This window comes from Ursus americanus, chromosome 1 (assembly GCF_024610735.1).
Source record: "Ursus americanus isolate L20-20 chromosome 1, mUrsAme1.1.p, whole genome shotgun sequence".
NCBI classification, from domain to species: domain Eukaryota; kingdom Metazoa; phylum Chordata; class Mammalia; order Carnivora; family Ursidae; genus Ursus; species Ursus americanus.
In genome coordinates this window covers 26390877-26410772 of record NC_142127.1, presented here as the reverse complement: position 1 = coordinate 26410772, position 19896 = coordinate 26390877, and the positions used below count along the sequence as shown (strand labels likewise).

The window sequence follows — 19896 nt, the reverse complement described above, 5'->3', positions numbered from 1 at the left end:
AGTTTTCTTTTTAGGAAAACAGGTTTAAACTAGGCCTCAAAATATGTGTAAGAGTCAGACATACATTTAAAAAACAGACAGACCGGAATGCCCAAAAGCATGAGGATGGAGATCTAGCAGGCTGTATAAAAGACAGTGAGTGAACAGTGTCTGGAGTAAAATTAACGAATGGGGGTAATAGAAAACCAGGTTAGAAAAGCAGCTTGGGATTACATTATAGAAACCCTGGAAAGCCAAGTTAAAAAATGTAGTCATTATGTGTCAGTGGGGTACAGTTAGTGATGATTTTTGATGAGATGACATAAGAAATGGATGTTTTATAAAGATTATTCTAGGGGATTCAAGTTCTTCTGTTCATTCATGCTTCCGTTTATTCAACAAATATTGATTCACGATCTAGACTATCCGGGCATTGCACTTCAAATAGAAACAAAGACAAGAAAGATACATTCCCCACCCTCAAGGTGCTCTTATTCTAGATGCAGGAATAAAGCAGTAAGGGCCATTTCTGGTGCTATGTGGCCTAGTGCAGCACCACCCTGAATGCTATGAATGTCAAAAAGAAAGACTTTCAGACAATACTTGTGGCCAGGGCAAAGATCCTGGTAGGGCCAACTCTGGAACTGCAACTTGATGGATCAGTATGTGTTAACAATATGATCCTGGAGAAGAAGAGGCAATGAACACATTTTAGGCCCATGGGAATAAGTCATGCAAAGACATAAAAGCAGAGCACAGGGAAGCCATCCCTGCATTGTCCTATGTCATGTTCCTCTGGCCCGTCTGTGATTTCCGCAGTGGCTGTGGTACACAGTTCTATACAAATTCAGCAAGCATCTCCCCCACCCCAAGCATTCCCCAATTCGGGGACTTTCTGAAGTTTTTAGAAGTCACTTAGCTTCTCAATAAATGCAGCTGAAGTGTTGGGATTTCACACCCAAATGCCTCCTTCAACCAGGGGATGAATGACTCAGTCTCTTGTCCCTCTGACAATTCTGGGAGTATTACAGGCTTCTCAGAGGTTTCAAGTAATGAAGCCCTGTCGCCCATGATAGACACTTCAATGACATACCCTGACAGAAACACCTTATCTCTATCCCTGCTCCCACATTCCTGCTTCCTTATTTAACCTCACAAATAAACTCTCTGCTACAAAGTCCTTGCCTCAGGCTCTGCTTTTAGTAGAACCTAAATAGAGACCAAAAAATAATTTATTCAAGGTGACTATAGAGAAATGTACATAGTGCCGAGAGGGGGCAGGCTAGATGAGGAAAGAGACGTATTCTTGAAACTAGAGAGTGCTCTGAGTGTCATATTAAAAGATTTGAGTTTTATGTAAAAGATTATAGGAAATCATTAACTGATTTGAAACAAGAGAGTAACATGATCAAGACTTTTGTTTTAAAAATCTCCCTGGTAACACATAAGGAGAATGAATTGAACATCCCAGAATGGGAATTGAGAGGCTGCCTTCAAGACTATACTGTGATCCAAGCAAGGTATTTCAAGAATTTAAGGAATTAATTCTAGGAGTAAAGATGGAAGATAAAAGCCATCTATTTTTAGTCTTTGTTGGATATAGGAAGTGAGAGATAGGAGACTTCCTGTCTTGGGACATTATCTGAGTAGCAACATCATTCATCCAGTGATAGAACCCAGCAGTAGACTACAGGGAAAGGGGTGGGATGCATTTATTCTTCTGCATGTTGATACCAAGGACTTGGGGTACAATTCATATGAAAAGAAAGGTAGGCAGGTTTTTATTTCTTGAGAGGTTTGGAGTAGAGATATAGACATATGGTAAACTGGCTTATGTTAGGCCCTGAGATACGTTCTTCCAAATATGCATTATTTCACTTAAACTTCATTGCTATCCTAAAATGTGGAGATTATTTTCATACCTTTAAGTTTGAGAAATAGATTCAGAGAGATCATTTACTTTGTTTAGGATTACAGAGCAAGTGAATAGTGGTGATGGAATTCGAACCTAGGTCTGATTGCCTACATACCGTTTTTACCCAATACCATTCTGCCCCCCACCACATGGCCTGGAGTGTCATCTTCATCTCAAAATGTCTGTGTATTATAGAGCTACTTGTCCTGCGAGGCTCACCCCTGAACTATAAATAACTTGACACTATGCTAAACCATTGAGCTAATCTATTACCCTACCTGCATGCACCTCTTGCTTCATATTGGTATAAATTGTTCTACCTGATACGTTGGATGTCCTTACGTGAAATATTTTTGTGAGTTTCCAAAGCATGTCACCAGTTATAATTTAAAAGCAAGGAAAGAACAAAAGTACTCATCTTAAGTAATACACTCAAGATCAACAGGATGAAGGAAGGGAAGAGATAAGTGTGTAACAGCACAAAGTGGTAGGTGGTTATTGTCATTGGAATGCTTCACAGAACAGATGGGCTCCTAAGAGTAAAAGGGTGAAGTATCCTGTGGCGTATTCAAGGGAAGGCAGTTCCGGGTGTAGAGTAATGGCTCGGAAGAACACACATGCAGCTCTGAGTGGGTGAAGATTCAAGGCCATGATTGTAGAGGAAAGCTCAGATATAACTGTACTAATAATCAAGGTTTAATAAGTAATAGAGAAATACAGACAGTAAAATTGATTATATGTCCATATATATGTATGTGCATATGTGTGTGTAGGTATATATAAATATATATTTTTTATATATTGTATTAATAAACACAGGCTTCCAAAGAGAGAATAACAAAACACCCAGATCGAAAGAGATCTAAGAGAGCATCCTACCTCACAATGCCTACTTCCACCCTCATTTCGCAAAAGAAGAAACAAGTGGAAATGTTACGTGATTCTTTTCCAGGTTTAAATCCATGAATGGGCTGGACATTTATTGAATATCTGTCTAGCATGGTGGTAGACTCTGGATTTCACTCTATATACGATAGTAACACTTCCTTCAAACATCTATTAATATACAATTCTATCTTAAAGGTTAGTCTTCTAATAGTTATGAAGCAGTCTCGCTAAAGAGATGGAGCAAGACCCATGGAATTTGTAAGATTTCCATTAAGATCTTAAATTTTCGTTGGGATTTCAATCAATCATGTGAAGTTACTCGATGGCCTATACTTCTCGGCCATACACCGAAAGGATAAGTATTTCTGGAACCTCGGCATTCTACATGATTGTAACTCTCCTACATGGAAGTATCCTGTTATTTTATCATCATTTTGGATATAAAGCAAGATATTATTAGTTGCAAGTTTTCCATTTCCCCATACCTCTGGTGGGCCTCAAATTCTAGGGAACACCAAAAGCACCTGGAGGGCTTGTGAAACCATAGATCACTGGGCCTCACCCCAGCATGTGCATTTCAGTAGGTCAGGGAAAGGCCCAGAAAAATCTGTGCTTCTCACAAGTTCCCAGGGCTGCTGCTGATGATGCTGCTTATTCGGAGACCTTACGTGGAGAACCACTGTATTAATCAGACCATGAATACCTTGCGGACGGAAGTTCTGTCTCACTTGCTTCTGTTTGCTTAGTGTCTACGGTATAGTAGAATCCGAACAAATGTTAACGAGAATGAGTGAATGAGTAAATGATCATGTAAGTGGCATAACTAAAAATTTTAGCTAATTTGGGCTATTAACTGCCCAGTTCAAGAGTCTTCTTGTTACTCCCACTTCTAAGGAAATTAATAAATCAAGAAAATAGTAATTGCTGCCCCCTTTGCTGAAAATGGAAAAGCTGAACTCTGTGTTGTCATGGCTACAGTATTCTATTTTCAGTACTAGTCCTGTCCTACTTGTTAATGACTGTTACAGTAACCAATAGGAAAATAACACTTCACTCACCACATTTCATTATATTTAACACCTCATATTAAGCTTAATGGGACAATAAGAACAAAGTTCTGCTTGCCAATTGTTTACAGAATTCCACCATTTCCATGTAGTTAGTGACTTACCCAGCATCAGTCTTTATGAACAGCTCCCCAAATCAAAAGGAGATAGGAAAATAAAAGCTTTCTATTTGACTTCACAATAATGACCTCTGGGCCGGACATTTCCTGACATTTAACCAATAGCTGAATTAAAAGACTCTATTGTCTTTGATTCAGGGTCTCTGTTTCTACCATAGATTATTACCTCGCAGGAAATGCCCTTACTTTCCAACATTATAAATTTAATAGAAGAGCAAGCAAAACAACATGAATCCTGAGAACTAGGACCTTCAAATCCTTGCCTGACACAGCAGTAAATGCAAATATGGGAGGAGAAGAGACAGAACCATTTAACTTGAATAAAATTCTTCCCAGTTTGATCCTGATGCCAATCACAATGAAATAATCACCTCCATCACTGAAACCGGAAGTCCTGTTATTTTATTTCCAAGGAAAATTGCAGCGTGAGAGCAAAGAGCTTCACGATGCACAGGGAGGGAACAGATGATAAACAAACGGTCCAGGCTCTGCAAGAAACAAACAAACAAACAAAAAGATAATTAAATACGTTTAATGATGCACACATCTGAGCCAAAGATCAAGGAAATGTTGGAAAATATAACATCATTTAGAAGTCGAGGGAAATAAATAGAGAAGGAGAGAAGGACAGATAACTCAGAGGGACTGAATAAATCTCAGATAGGATATAAAAGACTGGAAACAGATGTTTATATTAAACTGCCAATGGAGTGATGAAACCATACAGATTGTGGTACCAATTTAACTGGAAAAAGCTATGGCGAGCAGACAGAGATTTGAGTTGGAGCTCTATTTTCCACCAGTCAAGTGAAAGAGGTGGCCGCTGCCGCTCTTGGTAATGATGAATACCATATGCTAGCAAGAGACACAGCCAGTGTGCTCTGCTGTGTGTGTTGGTTTGGGAAGATACGCGTAATTTTCTTTATCTGATACAAAATTAGTGCAATTTCAAATAACTGCATGCAGAACGGCTGAAGAAGAGCCCATATTGCTTCTCATTGAAAAGTCAAGAGTGAGTCATTTAAAACATTTTTTCATTTCGATTCAATAACTCCGGTAAGGTAATTTTACCTGATTTAGCTAGGATATTGCGTTCATTGCCCATTTTATTTTTAGAGTGGAGAGGAAGCCTACAACGGAATAACCATGGAGTCAAGTAGTCAATATGATATTTAACAGAAATCACAACAAACTTGCTGCTTACAGTCGTCTTTCACAGAGCAGAGAAGCGTCCATGTACCTAGAATAGTTGACTGAGTGAATCAGCAAAGAATCCGAACTTTGTGTTCTAGCCGTAAGTTGAGTTCATATTTTACAATGTCAGTTCCCCAGTTAAAAAAAAAAAAAAATCTTCAAAAAAATACTAGAATTGGCAATTTGGGGTGTGTTTGTTTGTTTGTTTGTTGTTCTCTTTAAGGGAACATGGGGGTCCAAATCCAAGGTTAAAATAAACAAATGGCCAAGATAGAAAAACAAAAGGACAGCTACCAGAAACAGTGGATATGTGAAAACAGTTTTAACAGCCTTAATTCTGAAGCAAACACCCAGTTAACCTGATCAATTTGAAGAAAAGAAGAGAAAACCCTGGTTATTTTCTCTCATATTTGACATGACTGCTGATCTGAATTTTTTATGCCCTTATCACTATATTATTGTTATATAGACAAGGTCCAAATGTTTTGTTTTGTTTTTTCCTTCAAAACTCATTAAAATATGGAGAGGAGAAAGGGAGAGCCACAGAATAACTTTAAAAATATTTTGGTAGTCCTCATTAAAAAGAGTTTAAGTACCTTGGATTTTATTTTATTACAGGGTAATAAAATTCAGCCAGAGGAGAGATGTTCAATCTGAAACTCAAAGGCCAAATATAAGTGCCACCAACTCATAACCAATGAGTCTTTGACCAAGTAGACCTGGAGCTGACGAAATCTGTTGTCTCAGAAAACCATCTGCACTACTTAAGCCACTGTTTTTTTTTTTTTTTAAACAATCTTTGGGTTACCATTGGAAGTTTCTTTAATACCATTATGGAAAGAAAAAAAAAATGTGAGCCTCTTAACAAATATTATCAGATTTTAATATGCTATGCCTACTGATCTATTCCAAAAAATGAAAGAATGACCAAAAAAAACCCAAAAAAACAAACAAAAACAAAAACACTTTATACACCAAAACACTGAGGGAAAGAAGGCAAAACAGAGGACAATAATTGCCAGTAGGGACAGATGATGCTGCCTTTCAAGCTACTGTCATTCCATTCCCAGCGATAGGGCTGGGACTTATTTTCACTGCAAAATAGTCCTTGGATCTCTAAATATCAAGGGCAAACATGTATGACTTGACAGCATTCCAGACCTGTCTGTTGGGAAGATTTAAACCACCTGATCTGTCTTCTGCTCCTGTCCAATGCCATTGTGCATACGCGTCACAGGCCTAAATGTGCAGTTCTCCCAGGAGACAGTACGTGATCAATCCTCGTGCCTTGATAGGGGTGAATGCACCTCCAACCTCTCCAGACTCAGGAACCCCACTGAAATTCCTAGCAAAGGTTTGATTCCTCACTAAGAGAAGTTGCTCCGTCTGGAAAACTTGCAAATGCTCCCCGAACTAACTGGGGACCCGGGGCTTACTCGAGGTAGGCCACTGGACACTGAGCTCTGCTCCATTCCCCTCCACCCTGCTCGGGTTCCAAGAATCAACAATGAACTATGCAAGCGTGGAAAGAAATTAGAATTGTAGGAGTGCCAAAGGTATCCCTAGGAGCATGTGAATATTGTGTTGTCATGTAAAAGAGCCCTTGAAAGATAAAGGGACTAAGTTCAATTATATTACCGGCTCCATGTTCATCTGAATCGCAGTCTAACATCAGACTTCCAATGATATCATAGTGCCTGCAATAATTAATTCACCTCTTACTTCCAAAAACACATTGAAAAATTAATTCCCAGTGCTAAAATGAATTTGGCAGCAGAACGCATTTCAATTTTGCGGGTTACCTGGCAATCATTTTGAAATGTTATCTTGGGTAAAAATGTCGTATTGTATCTTCCCTACAGATGCAGTCTGTCTGATTCGTGGGCTTTATTTTTCATTACGTTAAAGAAAACATACCCCTTTTTGATGTTTTCATAAAGGAATTCACATTATCCTTCATAAACATTTATACAGATGTGAAAATATATTTTAACTACAAGAACAACAATACTAATTTTTAACTACAAATAAGCAAGGATAAGTATTATACTCATATGAGAACCAATTAAACCTCATAAATAAATAAGTTGGAGATAAACTTGGTTGTTATTGCATGGCTGTTATTGTGGTTTATCATGGGAGGTACCTACATAATAATTTAATCCCAGCTTAAGGGCAGCCCAGACTGCAGAGAGCTGTGCTTTACCCAGCACAAAAACTCCTGGATTTGTATATCAGAAGCTAGGAGTGACCATTTAGATATCACTAAAATCTTAATCTAGAATTTGCAGTCTATCAACAATGGAGAAAACCAATGGAGACAAAGTTACAAAAATTGAAACGGTAAGTGTAATAAAATAGATTTTTCAACAGATCAAGATTTTTTATGGGTTTTCCTGTGTTTTTTTTTCTTTTTCTTTTCTGAGTGAGGCTTCAGAATGCACAAATTCAGAGAGAACCCCGATTCTCTTGAATGGGCTCTCATTTGAGCTTCTACAGTCCCAAGAAGAGACGATTTATGTGAATATTGCAGTAGAGAAAGAAAAAAAAAAAAAGCTGGACACAGCTGGCTACTCTTTCCTTTGGCAAAGAACGGCAATGGCCTTACCATCCTTCTGTTTATGGCAACACAAACTACTTTATTTGAAAAGTCACTCATTTCTAAAATTGCAGTGGACATGTTTTCATCAACAGAGCAGTTCAGGAGGAAAAAATTATTTTATTAGCTAATTTTCCTTTCATGAATTAGGGATTTTTCTCTGCACCGAGAGAAACTTCAAACCCCTCCAGAAATGGAAGCGTGCCCATGGACTGACTACTACAGATCGAGTTTCCAGTGGGCTAATAACCTGCTCCAGTGAAAACATATTTTTAATTTGCTTTTAGGGTTATTTATTTTTTTATTATTACGCTAAGGGTTTATAATTTAATGTCAAACATAATTTTGCACGAATTATGTGACTGTACTATGATGCAGTAGATAAGCTCAGTGTGCCTGGTTGGCATGGTCTCAAACGATGTTTTTGAGAAAATGGATCACCATTTGGCAGGTTGCCATTCCATAAACTGCTTGGTAGAACTTTGAAAGGAAAAAGTTGCAAGGAATTTTCATGTTTTGCGAAAAATATTCCTAGTAATATTAGAAGAAAAAAATATATATAATTACCCTCTTAATGCTTTCTACTAGGTGTAACATAAATTGTATGAAGCTAATTAAGAAATTAGAAGGTTTCCAACTCGAAATGGCAGTGTCCTATTCATTATAAGTTGTCAACCAGGCAAGTAGAATAATATTTTTAAATGAGAATATTTGTTTAAAAATATAGTAGTCATCATAGTGTCTCCAAGCTTTATGATCAGTTCCGTAAACATTTAGCAGCATCGACAACATTGCCAAGCATTATCCTGGGAATGGGAGATACAAAAATACAAACTGCCTTGCAACAGCGCTCAAGAACTCCACTGTCTAGTAGAGGAGACAAGCAGACACATATCCTGTCAATGTAAAGCAGTAACTGCAATACTGTAGTTATGCAGAGGTTCCTCTGGAGCGTAGACAAGGAGCATTTGGTCAAGAACTGGGGATGGGGTGAAAGGTCAGGAAATGTCTGCAAGAGGAAACTGGGAAAAGATTTAATGGAAGTTGGAAGACAAAAGACCAAGAGAATTGATTCACCAAATAAATGATTACTTATTTATATATTTGTCCACAAGTTTTAAAAAATGTAAATATAATATTTGTATATCATTAAGCCATTTTCTAAAAAGTTCAGCTAATCTGCTACTTGCATGGACCCTACCAGTTTAACTATGGAGAGTATTGGTATCTTCACTCTACAGATAAAGAAAAGAAAGCCCAAAACAGTCATATGACTGGACCAAGGTCACTCAAGTAACAAAATGCATTTGTAAGAAAGCCAGGAGCAAACCACAGGACTCCTGACTTTGAGCCCGACGATCATTCGGGTGTATTCCACTCTGCCTCTATCATATCATCACTAACAAAACAACAATAATTAAACTTTTAGACACAGAAATGTATAATTAAAAAATAATGTGAAATATCTTTTTGACCTTTCTCATTAAACCCAATGCTTCATTAAATTAATGTAATCTATTAGAATCTCATGTATATTTTAAATGTCATCCACTCCTCAACCACAAAGCTGAAATCAAATCATACAGAATATGAAATAAAAACTTATCTGTGTCTCCACACTAGCAAATACAAATATTTGGGCAGATAACTAAGGAAACTCTGAGGAGTTAAAGCATTCCGGTATACAACTGTCCTACTGCACATAGTGGCTGTCCAAGTTATCCAACCAATTACAGGGAAATTGCTATGATATTGATGGATGATTGAGTCATTACTCTGATTTTATCATTACAAAAAGTGAAATAATTGAAGAATTGTAAAACTTTCATAAATATTTTTTTTGTAAATTCAACTGTTGTTATAGACAATCTTCAGTAGTGAATAGTTCTACTCTTGAGTTCCCACTCTTTTTTCACAATACTTATTTTTGACAGTATAAGAGTTGTGAATCCTGGATTAGACAAAACATTAACCTGACCTGCTATGATAGAATTAGTTTGGTTTTGTTTTCTTTTTATTGAAGAGTTTTATACCAAGCATGGGCTGGTCTGAATCAATCTTTAATCCTATAGGAAAATATTCAGTATGACAAAACAGTTGCTTTAAAAATGTTGGGGGGGGGAAGAAAAAAAAATAAATGTGATGTATTTTTTTATTTTAGGAAAAGTTAGAAAAAAATTTTTCTCCCTATTTAGAACCACATTATTACTGGTAACGGTAACTTTTCCTATTAGGTATTTACTTAGATCACTTGGGTAATCAATTGCAATTCCTCTTACTGTTTTCTAACTACCTGTATCCCTACCGTGTAAAAAACCAGACTTCTCCAAAGGCTGCATGTATTAATAAAGTGAGCTTAGGCCACGCTGCAGTAACAAACACACCGCAGAATCTCCGTGCATAATTAAAAAGGTTTGGTGATTTCTCGTACTAGATCCTTTATGGGTCTGGTAGCTTCTAATCGATGTCACAGGGATTTGGGCTACTTTTATCTTGTAATGATGTCAAAGAAACAATCCACATCCCAGGAGAGAGCTGAAAGACCAGGCACCAGCTCATAAATGCATTTTACCTGTAAGAGAATCACATTACTTCCCCTCACAGCCCATTGGCCAGAAGTAGTCGGATGGGCCCACCTGACTTATGGAGGGAGGTGAATGTAGGACAACAATTGAATTTTCTGGGGACAGTAAATTTCTCTGTCATACTGGACATGGTCCTCGTGGCACTTACATTTCTAATAGCCTCAGAAACTCTGACAAAGTCCCCAGTTCAAATGCACCACAATGCAGATCATACATGCAGGGGTAGAATGAGTACTAATAATAAATAATGAAGGAGATATTTTAAGCACTAATAAGAATAAAAATTATACCACTGCTTTGAACCAATTAGGTAGAAAAGAAACTAATTTTCCAGATTACTTTGCTATATATTCCTCCACTAAATCTTTATAGAAATCATATCTTCTGGGAAAGGAAGGCTCAGTGAGACAGGAAAATTTGCCTGAAGTGATGAAGCCACAAGCACAAGGTCCAGGATTTGAATATACTTTAATCTTACTCTATATCTCAGCTCCTGCTACTTTGTCATGCTGACTCCCCAAGTGTAAATCGATTCGGAAAGTGATCAATATCCCTCTCCAAATCAACTAAATAGCAAGGACCACCCCACAAGTAGAAGGAACCTCTAACACAAGGTTTCTGGGTCTCCTAAGAGCAATAAGGTCAGAGCTAGGCTCAAAGGTAAGAAATCAGACAGCTAATTCGAGATAGCTGAATGAAGAATGGGAGCTTACCTATGGTTCTAATTAGAAGTGAGAATAAAGCTAGCCAAGAAAGGAGAGAGAGGAGAGAAAGGTAGCCGAGAAAGGAGGATTTTTAAAGGCAGAAGGAGCTGTAGCATAGACAATCCAGACCATTGACTAAGAACATCAGATTGGCCGACGATAGTTTCTGATTTGCTTAACCTTTCCATGCCTCGATTTCCTTTTTCTATAAAATGGGCATAAGGCCTACCCTGTTAGGTTATTATGAAGATTATATCAAAGGAGTTAGCATTTGAAGTATGACAATGCATTTTTCTGGAAGAGAAAAGGTCTTGAAGGGCCTCAAGTCATAATATTTAGTATTACGAATAAAACCCTAACCACAGTGAGACTGCCCAGACAGTTTCTTATGTGATTTATGGGACTTTTATGTGGATTTCTTGGTCGTGAAATGGGAGACACATGATTATAGAATTCAAAGTGCCATGTGAAACCTTCATGGCCCTGACAACACCTTCTAAATAACACAACTAATACGAAACAATGCTAACTCCCCTATGAAGTACACAGTTGAAAATTATTGACACAAATTTGATAGCACTAAAACCATTTATCTCATTTTCTATCATCTAAAGAAATTTTCCCATTCTATTGTCATAGTTGCTGATAACCTTCTAAATCATTAAGATGGTCAAAATAATTCATGCCTTTAATAAGTCACTAAAAATACAGCTTCAGGATATTAATCCAGCTTAAATCATCTGTGTGATTTCAATAGTTCGGTTTTACATAATACCATTCAGCACATTAATCACAGTTCTATTCTCACAATTAAATAGCCAGGTACGCTGACTTATATTTTCCACTTATTCAACCCTATCTCTTTTATGTCACGTTAACATGAAAGTAAATGATACAACTGAAGCCAAAATTGGTTGCATAACCTCTAATAAAATCCCAGAAATGTGTATCCACCCTAAGTATAAACCTCTTGTTTTCAGCAGTGGACTACCTAAGTAGTTTTTTCCATTGCTTTTCAACTCTAGGAATAAGAAATGTGTGTCCATTCATTTTAGGCACTAAAGGAACAGCAATGGAAACTGAAGTTCACTATCTCTCCTAGGAAGATAGAGCCTGGGTAGTGATGTAATGGCAATTTTCACAGTGAGCTGGGGTTTGGGGCCACCTCCAGATATTCTAATGGAACCATGCTTGATGGCACTCCCAAGACATTTAGCATTTCCTAAGTGCTGGGTAACCAAGAATCACTTAAAACATTAGCTGTGAAATGAGAAAAATAAGTCAGGAATAACTGAGATAGTACCATCAAGGTTGTGAAGAAGACCCTTTCATTACCAAGCATTAGACTTCCCTTTGACAGGAATTGATAGAGTCAAACACATTTCTAATAACTGAATAGTATCTGAAATATTTCAAATAAGACTAGTATATATGCCATTTATAATTTGGAAATAGCATTCAATATGAGAAATTTTTATATGGGCACATATTCGTGGATGTTTCTTATAACCCTCAAGGAAATAAGAATTGTAAAGAGGAGCCATATACTACAGAACCAAAAGTCAAGAGTCCTGGATTCCAGTTACAGCTCTAGTCATTTTATCAGATCGTTTTACTCCGCTACTCCCCAGCTACACCATCTACCAGATAAGAAGTTTGTACATGATCTTATGTATCCCAGGTGAAAATATCAAACGCTTCACTTACATCCAATGCTATTCTTAGACTAGTACATCTTTCTACCATGTACAAAATGCTTCCCAAAATACAGTAAATACTGGCCGCCAAAATATAGTTAACTCTGACCCTATGAAGGCTATTTAAAAAGCTAAAATGGGGCTATCTTAGGAAAAGCAAAATTACACAATATAAATTAGCAGATAATTATCTAACACTGTGCAACGAGAGCTATCTTAGATCTTATCGTTCACGGTAAATTCAACCAACCATTTCAAAGAGCGGTATTCTAGATTGCCTTGACCTCACTAAATGGTAAATCTGTGTTTAAAAAAGAGGGAGGGATGGTTTTATATGAGTCACAGGGAACCAGAATCACTCAAGACTCACAATAATTCCAATCGTAAGAGTTATTATTTCTTGAATCCTTACTAAATGTCAGGTAGTGTGTTAAGAAATTTGTAGGTATTATCATATGTAATCCTCTCAACAACCCAAGGTATTAGATATATTTTACAGGGGAAAAAAAGACTCCAGAGTTTTTATCTAAGGTTGTATTATTACTATATGGAAGAGCTAGTATGTGAACCCATTTCCTTCCAACTTCAAAGCCTATGTTCTTAACTATGCCTTATATATAACCTTTCTGTTGGAACCATACACTGAATTTTCTAGTAGAGTCCAGAAAGACTATTTTAGGAGAAAAACTATTATATAATGTAGGCAGAATATGTATAATTTTGTTGCTTAGGCAAGAGTTATTTTAATAGCCATCCACCTTAAGCCAGGGTTCTATTTGTCATTTTGAAAGTGAGAGTTTTGTTATTTAATAAAAAGAGTCTAATTCACTAAAAGATACTAAAAGTAAGATGAATAAAAGTGATAATATCTTTCTTCCAGAATTAACATAACTATTCCAAGCTTAGACAGATTTGCATAAAATTCGAGTTTCAGATTACTGTCATAATCTTTAAAATTGCCTTGAATGGAGGTAGATTTAAAAATAAGAATTCTGATAAATGTTTCTGCCTTGTTAAATTTTGCCAGTAGAAAAACACATATCTACATTCAGCTCTAAAGTAAAACATTCTGGAGCAAAGGTTTCTGTCTCCTACATTTCTTTTTCACAGTATGCCCCATTACCAATTCCACTATATAACCCACAAATCTAATTAAGAGTGTTTGAGCCAGCGAGAGAACCGTGCAAATGATTTTCTATCCTAGTTTTCGCTCACAAATATCGACACTATTTCATTTGCTATATATTCGGATAATTCTTTTCCTTAAAAAAAAAAAGTTTTGGATTCTAGAAATGTTCACAGACTAATTATACCACAGCTTTCAATGAGCTCAACTAGGATTTCATCATCACAGGAAACACAATTGTACCTCTTGTGGCTCATAATGGTAATGGTAGGCTTCTGCATCATTGCTTTGACAATCTGCCACTGATTCTTGTGGTCTTCATCTTGGTCTCCAAACACTTAAAAACAGCTGGCAATCTTGATGGAGAATTACATTCTCACTTGTTGGTCCTTGAGCTTCTTAACTACTTAAACTATTGTCATAACGATGTGGCTATGCCCTTGGGCTTCAATCTGATATATCCACCACAGTCCATGGTTAGAGCCTCTTAGTAGGGTCCTGAAATATTTCTTAGAGTTCCAACCTAAAAATCTCTGGAAAGAAATACATTACTTAAAGATACTTGCCTTCATTTAGCAACCGATACTTATGAACAATGGGAGTAAGAAAAATTAGTACCAGCAACCAACATAATCGTAGGCATGTGATTTTTTTTAATGAGTATACTCTTGAATCCATACCTTGAGAATTGACTCGCTTAGTGAGAATACATGGCATTATTATAGCTGGTGTTATAAAATAAAATTGCATTACAGAACATAATATGAGTAAGCAGGGGTGAGGGAAATAGTAAAAGAGAAAAGTAAAAAGGAGGTAATTTGAGAAGTCTGTGGAAAAAAATGCAGAGAAAAAAAATTCCCCAATTTAGATAAATAGCACTGAAATCAAGGAGAAAGAGATGAAGAAAACTATCATATATGGTAAAAGATTGTAGATTATGATAGCACTCTGTTGAGTTGAATTACAACATTATAATACTAGGATAAAATGTGAATGGCCCACAATTGTGTGATTCAGTGAAAAAGGCCAAAATCATTACGTGAGTTTCAAAACATAGGCTATCACGTGTGGGTTGTGGGTCATTGTGGGACGGGTGAGAGGGTCTCACCCTATCGCAGATGGAAATAGCAGAGGTTATAAAGCTTACATTTTCAAAACATAAAATAAAATGTCATTGCTATTTTTGGAATTCACTGTTAGATTATTATTGCTTTTAAAAATCAGTGTTGGCCTCTTAATCTCCTTTTTCCATATGTCCAGAAGCAAATCCATACAGCATTGGTCCTTTTCACTAAAATGTTGTTGCTGGTAAAGAGAGACGATGACATTAATGACCAAACGTTATGCTCGTCATAAAATATTGGGTTAATGAAGAAACTGTTATGGTTCCTACAAGAGAGAAGACATTTTGTTCAACACCTGATTTATGGCTGCTTTGAATCTCAATTCCACGCGTGAATCTTTAGTCAGAGTCTCAGTATGAGTTGAACAACTAAAGTAGGCTCGCCAAGTCAAGAGCTTACTCCCTTTAACAGAGCTCTAAATAAAGTCGAGTCATTCTTGTTTCCAGTAAATTGACAAACCTGTGATTACTGGTGTTGCAGAGCCCATGACTATGAGTGTGCGATTAAAAAATAAGCTGTTTGCACATTTTTGCATTGTTATTAGAATTGAATGAATAAATATTTATACCAATGGGAAGCAGAAATCATTGAAGATTTAATGTGTCAAAAATTAGCAAACACAAATCATTCTAAGTGCCTTTTTAGTAATACTTGGGTACCACTGAGTCTCACACCTATCTTTCTACTTTAGCATCTCAAAGCACTTATGGCTCTGGCAAAACACATTGAAACTTTTTTTTCAGAAGGAGAGATGCTAATAAGAAATGGTAATGTATCAAAAATAATAAAAACGAGAGAGAGAGAGAGGAAGTGTGCCTCATTATCCTATAAGAAAACTGTAAGGACGTAGGTGAATGGGGGAAAGTACAGCACAATTTAGGAAGGAGAAGAGCTTATAGAGAACACTATGGAGACAAGACTTCTGATGACTGTCTAGAGCCCTGAAACGATGAGATGACATATTAATCTACCGAAGTTAGTCTAGTACAGGCGCACAAAATTTGTTTTTCCTCTTAGAAGTCTCTGATGAGGAAGACAAGTGCTTTTTCTGGACACAGCTTTCGTAGCCTCTAATCACAGTACTGTAATGTACTGAAATTATTTACTCCTTAAAATTAGAACGGTGATGACTAAACAAAATGGATTTTTTCTATACAATTTATGGATCTGTGTGTTTGCCTTTTGTTTGAAAATAAGCCATAATTTGCAGCTGACATAATTATTTTCAGACTCTTCTATTTGCCCTGGATGCAGTTTTCAATTTCTACTTTCTGGGTGCAAATACATGAAAAAGCCTTTCTCTACCTTGGTCTTGACGGCCCAGAGGTTATGCCCTCTGCAAGCAGAGAGCCAAAGGCAGCCAAACGTGGCAGGGTAGCCTGCCTAACAAACAATATTAATCACATACAAAATTTAAAGTTAATGTTCTCAAGCCTAGTTCTTTCCATAGCGTAGGCATAAAATAGTAATGGGCATCTGTTTAATGTATCCCTGGATAATATCAGATTATCCCCTTTTTCTTCTCAAGACAACTACAGCCACTAACCCCACTTCTTATGTCCTTGGTCCCCATCTCTGTCTGATCAGCTCTTGCTTTAACATCTTCGATGACATCCTCACCACTAGATCCTTTGGTCAGTGTACAAACATCTGCGCAAGCACATTATCTTAAAAAGAGAAAAAAAAAAAAACTTTCTCTTTTCTCTTTTTTTTTATTTCACATTTTTATCAAGCTTTCATCTAGAGTTTTGAAAGGGTAAATTGTCTGTGTTCTCAGAGCAGATGCCAGCTTCTATAAAGATAATCGAGATGTGTGTTTTGCTCCTTCCAGACACCAGGTTCCCTGAGAGTGAGGACTAGGTCCTATAACTCTCCATCGTCAGCAGCTACAACAGTTCCTCATTACGTGGCAGGTGCCCAGTAGATAGTATATGAACCAAATCGAATCCCTCACCCACTTACTTTTTATCCTTTAAAAATATGTCTTCTGCACTCACAGCTCTACTGGAGGTCACAAATCAAACACCCTTTTCTCCTCTTCTAATGTGTTAACCTGTTGCAGCATTGAACAGGGCAAAAGCACGGACTTTGGAGTTGAATGGGGCTGAGCACGGCTGTTTGCCTCCTGTGTAACCCTGGCCATGCTACCCAACGTCAATCTCTTCCTTGGTGAAATGAGTGTGAGAGTATATCTGTAATAGGATGCCCGAGAAATTAAATAATATTGGGTACATCCCGATCTGATATATTGTTAATACGCAGTGTGTGTTTGTTCTCTTTCCCCTCCACTAACCTTCGTGTTCCATTTCCCACAATACCACAGTCTACAACAGTCCTCCTTTTTTATTGTCATACACTGTAACTTTTCAGACACTTCCACTACTCTTCTCCCACTGCTGTGGCTTCTAAGAACCTGTCCTTCTGCTCATTCTTTCATTCTTTACCTTCTATCTCTTAATAACTCCATCTGATCTTTGGATTACAATATTTACCTTTGAGTTGCATTTTCTTTTGTTTTCTGACTTCAAATGTCTCCCCAGCCTCCCCATCTTTTGCTCCCCCATGGAAGGATAGCCATCTGATGGGTGCTCATGAGCAAAAGTTTCCATTTCCCATACAGAATATGCCACTGCCTCCACTCTCCCAACATGCTTATCCTCTTCTGTGTTTTCCACTTCGGTACTGAGACTACCCCTTTATAGAGTCACGTAAGCCAGAAGTCTGGGCACCTTCCTTGACCTCCCACTTCCTACAGCCTAACTCTGATGCATCACCCCTGAACAAACACTTTAATTAGCTCCAACTGCATACACTGGGGTCTCTCTTGTTTTCCTCCTTCCCATTTCGACTGGCAGAGCCAGATGATCAGTAACCTCTTTTTCACCAACTCTGATCACCATCCTTGCTTCTGCCTGGATGCTATGAATACCAATGCCTTAGTCTGGCGTTCAAAACTCTCTATAGTCTGGTGCTTATCTGTCATTTCAAACTCATTTTCTACAACTCTCAGAGATCACCTTATACTTCAACCAAATTGAGCTAGGCTCAGCACTTCATTAGTGATTCCGGATATCCCTTCTTTTCTCTTATTACCCCATACCTTCCCCAATGCCCATCTTCCAGTCCTTTTCAAATTTTATATATCCCAAAAGGCCCAATACGAAAGTCCTTTCTCCATGAGACTTCCTTGGGCTCCACAACTAAGAGCTCTCTTTTCTTCTTCTAAAGAGTCAAGACAATTTAGCAGGTCCTCTTTTAGAGTACTTGTTTTCTATCAAACAACGTTATTCATGTATATTTATTTTATAGCCTGCTAAACTGCACATCCTTCCTCCTTCCTAGTGCCTTTCCACCCCCTAACACCGCCTTTTTTGATAACCTGGGAAAAACTTACGGTGGCTTAAAAAAATCCAGACATCCAAGTATAGTAAATAAGCAATCTTAAATACATACACAAAAGTAATTCAATAAGCTTTCCAAGAGATAGCAGAACATCTCCAGCAAATAAAGTTGTTCTTACATAGTCAAAGCTTTGAGAGGTACAATTCCAGGAACTCCACTGTGTTCTGGGTGGTAAAGATTGTTGGAAATCTGACCACCAGATAAGTGGAGTGTCACTGTATAACCAAAGGCTTCTTGCCGAAAATTTATAATTAGCAACAGAATCAACAGGCATTACTAAACTATGTTTCGTTTCTTTAATCTCCTTTTCCTCTCTTTTGTTTTCCTCCTCCCTGTTTGTGACTGATAGAGCCAGATGATCAATAATCTCTCTTTCACCAACCCGATCATCATCTTTGCTACTGCCTTGATGCTATTATTCACTTTAATACATTAATCCTTTGGTTGAAATTCTTAAGCCACAATTCTTCATTAACAGACCATCTTGGCATCGATGTGCTGATAGCAGCTTGGCTGATGTCTCCAAAGAAAAATAAATAAATAAAGCTGAATGAAGCCTCTCTCTCTCCCCCAAATATCCAAACTGAAGAAAGACACAAAAAAGGAAAGAATGCAGCTCATTGACACAATCAAAGATATGGAAAGAAAATTGAATCTTATTACATAAATTACAGAACAGGAAAGTTTCACCTTGCTATTACAATGAGATGTCAATATGTCATTTAATGACAAAGTGCTGAGAAATATTGTGGCATTTTATTGAATCGTCCTCTCGTTATTATCACAATGAGAAATAGAACACACACTGTACTGGTTAGCAGACCAAACCTTTGTATGATTGCTGTAACCTTTGGTGGAGCCCAGTGATTTTTGTTCCCTTTCAGAAAGACATGAAAGTGACAGTATGGCAGGCCATTTTTTCCACCACACACACTAAAACTAGTGTGCGTGCAGCAGAGCCCTGCCAAAGCACGTTGCATTCATACAAAGATCCATACAGATCTTAATCATAAAATAATCCATTCTGTACTCTGTTTTTATGACATTTATATGAATCTGGCCACAGCCTCATCAAGCAGTTCACAGAGGAAAATTGTTCTATTTATGTGGTCGAGACAGGGTGGACTTGATTTTCAAGCAAAGAGAACAAGAAAGAAATACCCAATTTTTTGTAGTTGCAAATCTGGAACTCAAAGGAACTATTTTACACCATTTTGTGACTATATTTGTAACAGAGGATCAGAAGAGACGATATTCTCCTTCTCTGTCCCCTGTCAGTAGTAAAGTTATAGACTGATATTTCTGAAACTGAGAGACTGAGTGAAGACACCTGGAAATAGTTTTCTCCTTCTTTTATTTAATTGTAAAAGGCAAAGAAATGGATGTGTGGGTAAAGTGGAAAAGAAACTTTCCAACGTGCATCTGCTTTAATTTATTCTTGCCCCTGCATTGTAAGAACTAATAATTTTTCAATTAATTTTCCTAACTTTTCTCCTT

At 37.3% G+C, this 19896-nt stretch overlaps 1 protein-coding gene across 2 annotated transcripts in view; it reads right to left on the bottom strand.

The window, feature by feature from the left end:
- Nucleotides 1-4348: 4348 nt before the first annotated feature.
- The window catches only part of LOC148110725 (uncharacterized), a 149516-nt gene continuing 133968 nt past the window's right edge, over nt 4349-19896 (bottom strand). For both annotated transcript variants that reach the window (XR_015723732.1, XR_015723734.1), the window contains one exon: nt 4349-4456. The gene's annotated coding sequence lies outside the window, so the exon portion shown is untranslated. The remainder of the gene's footprint in view (nt 4457-19896) is intronic.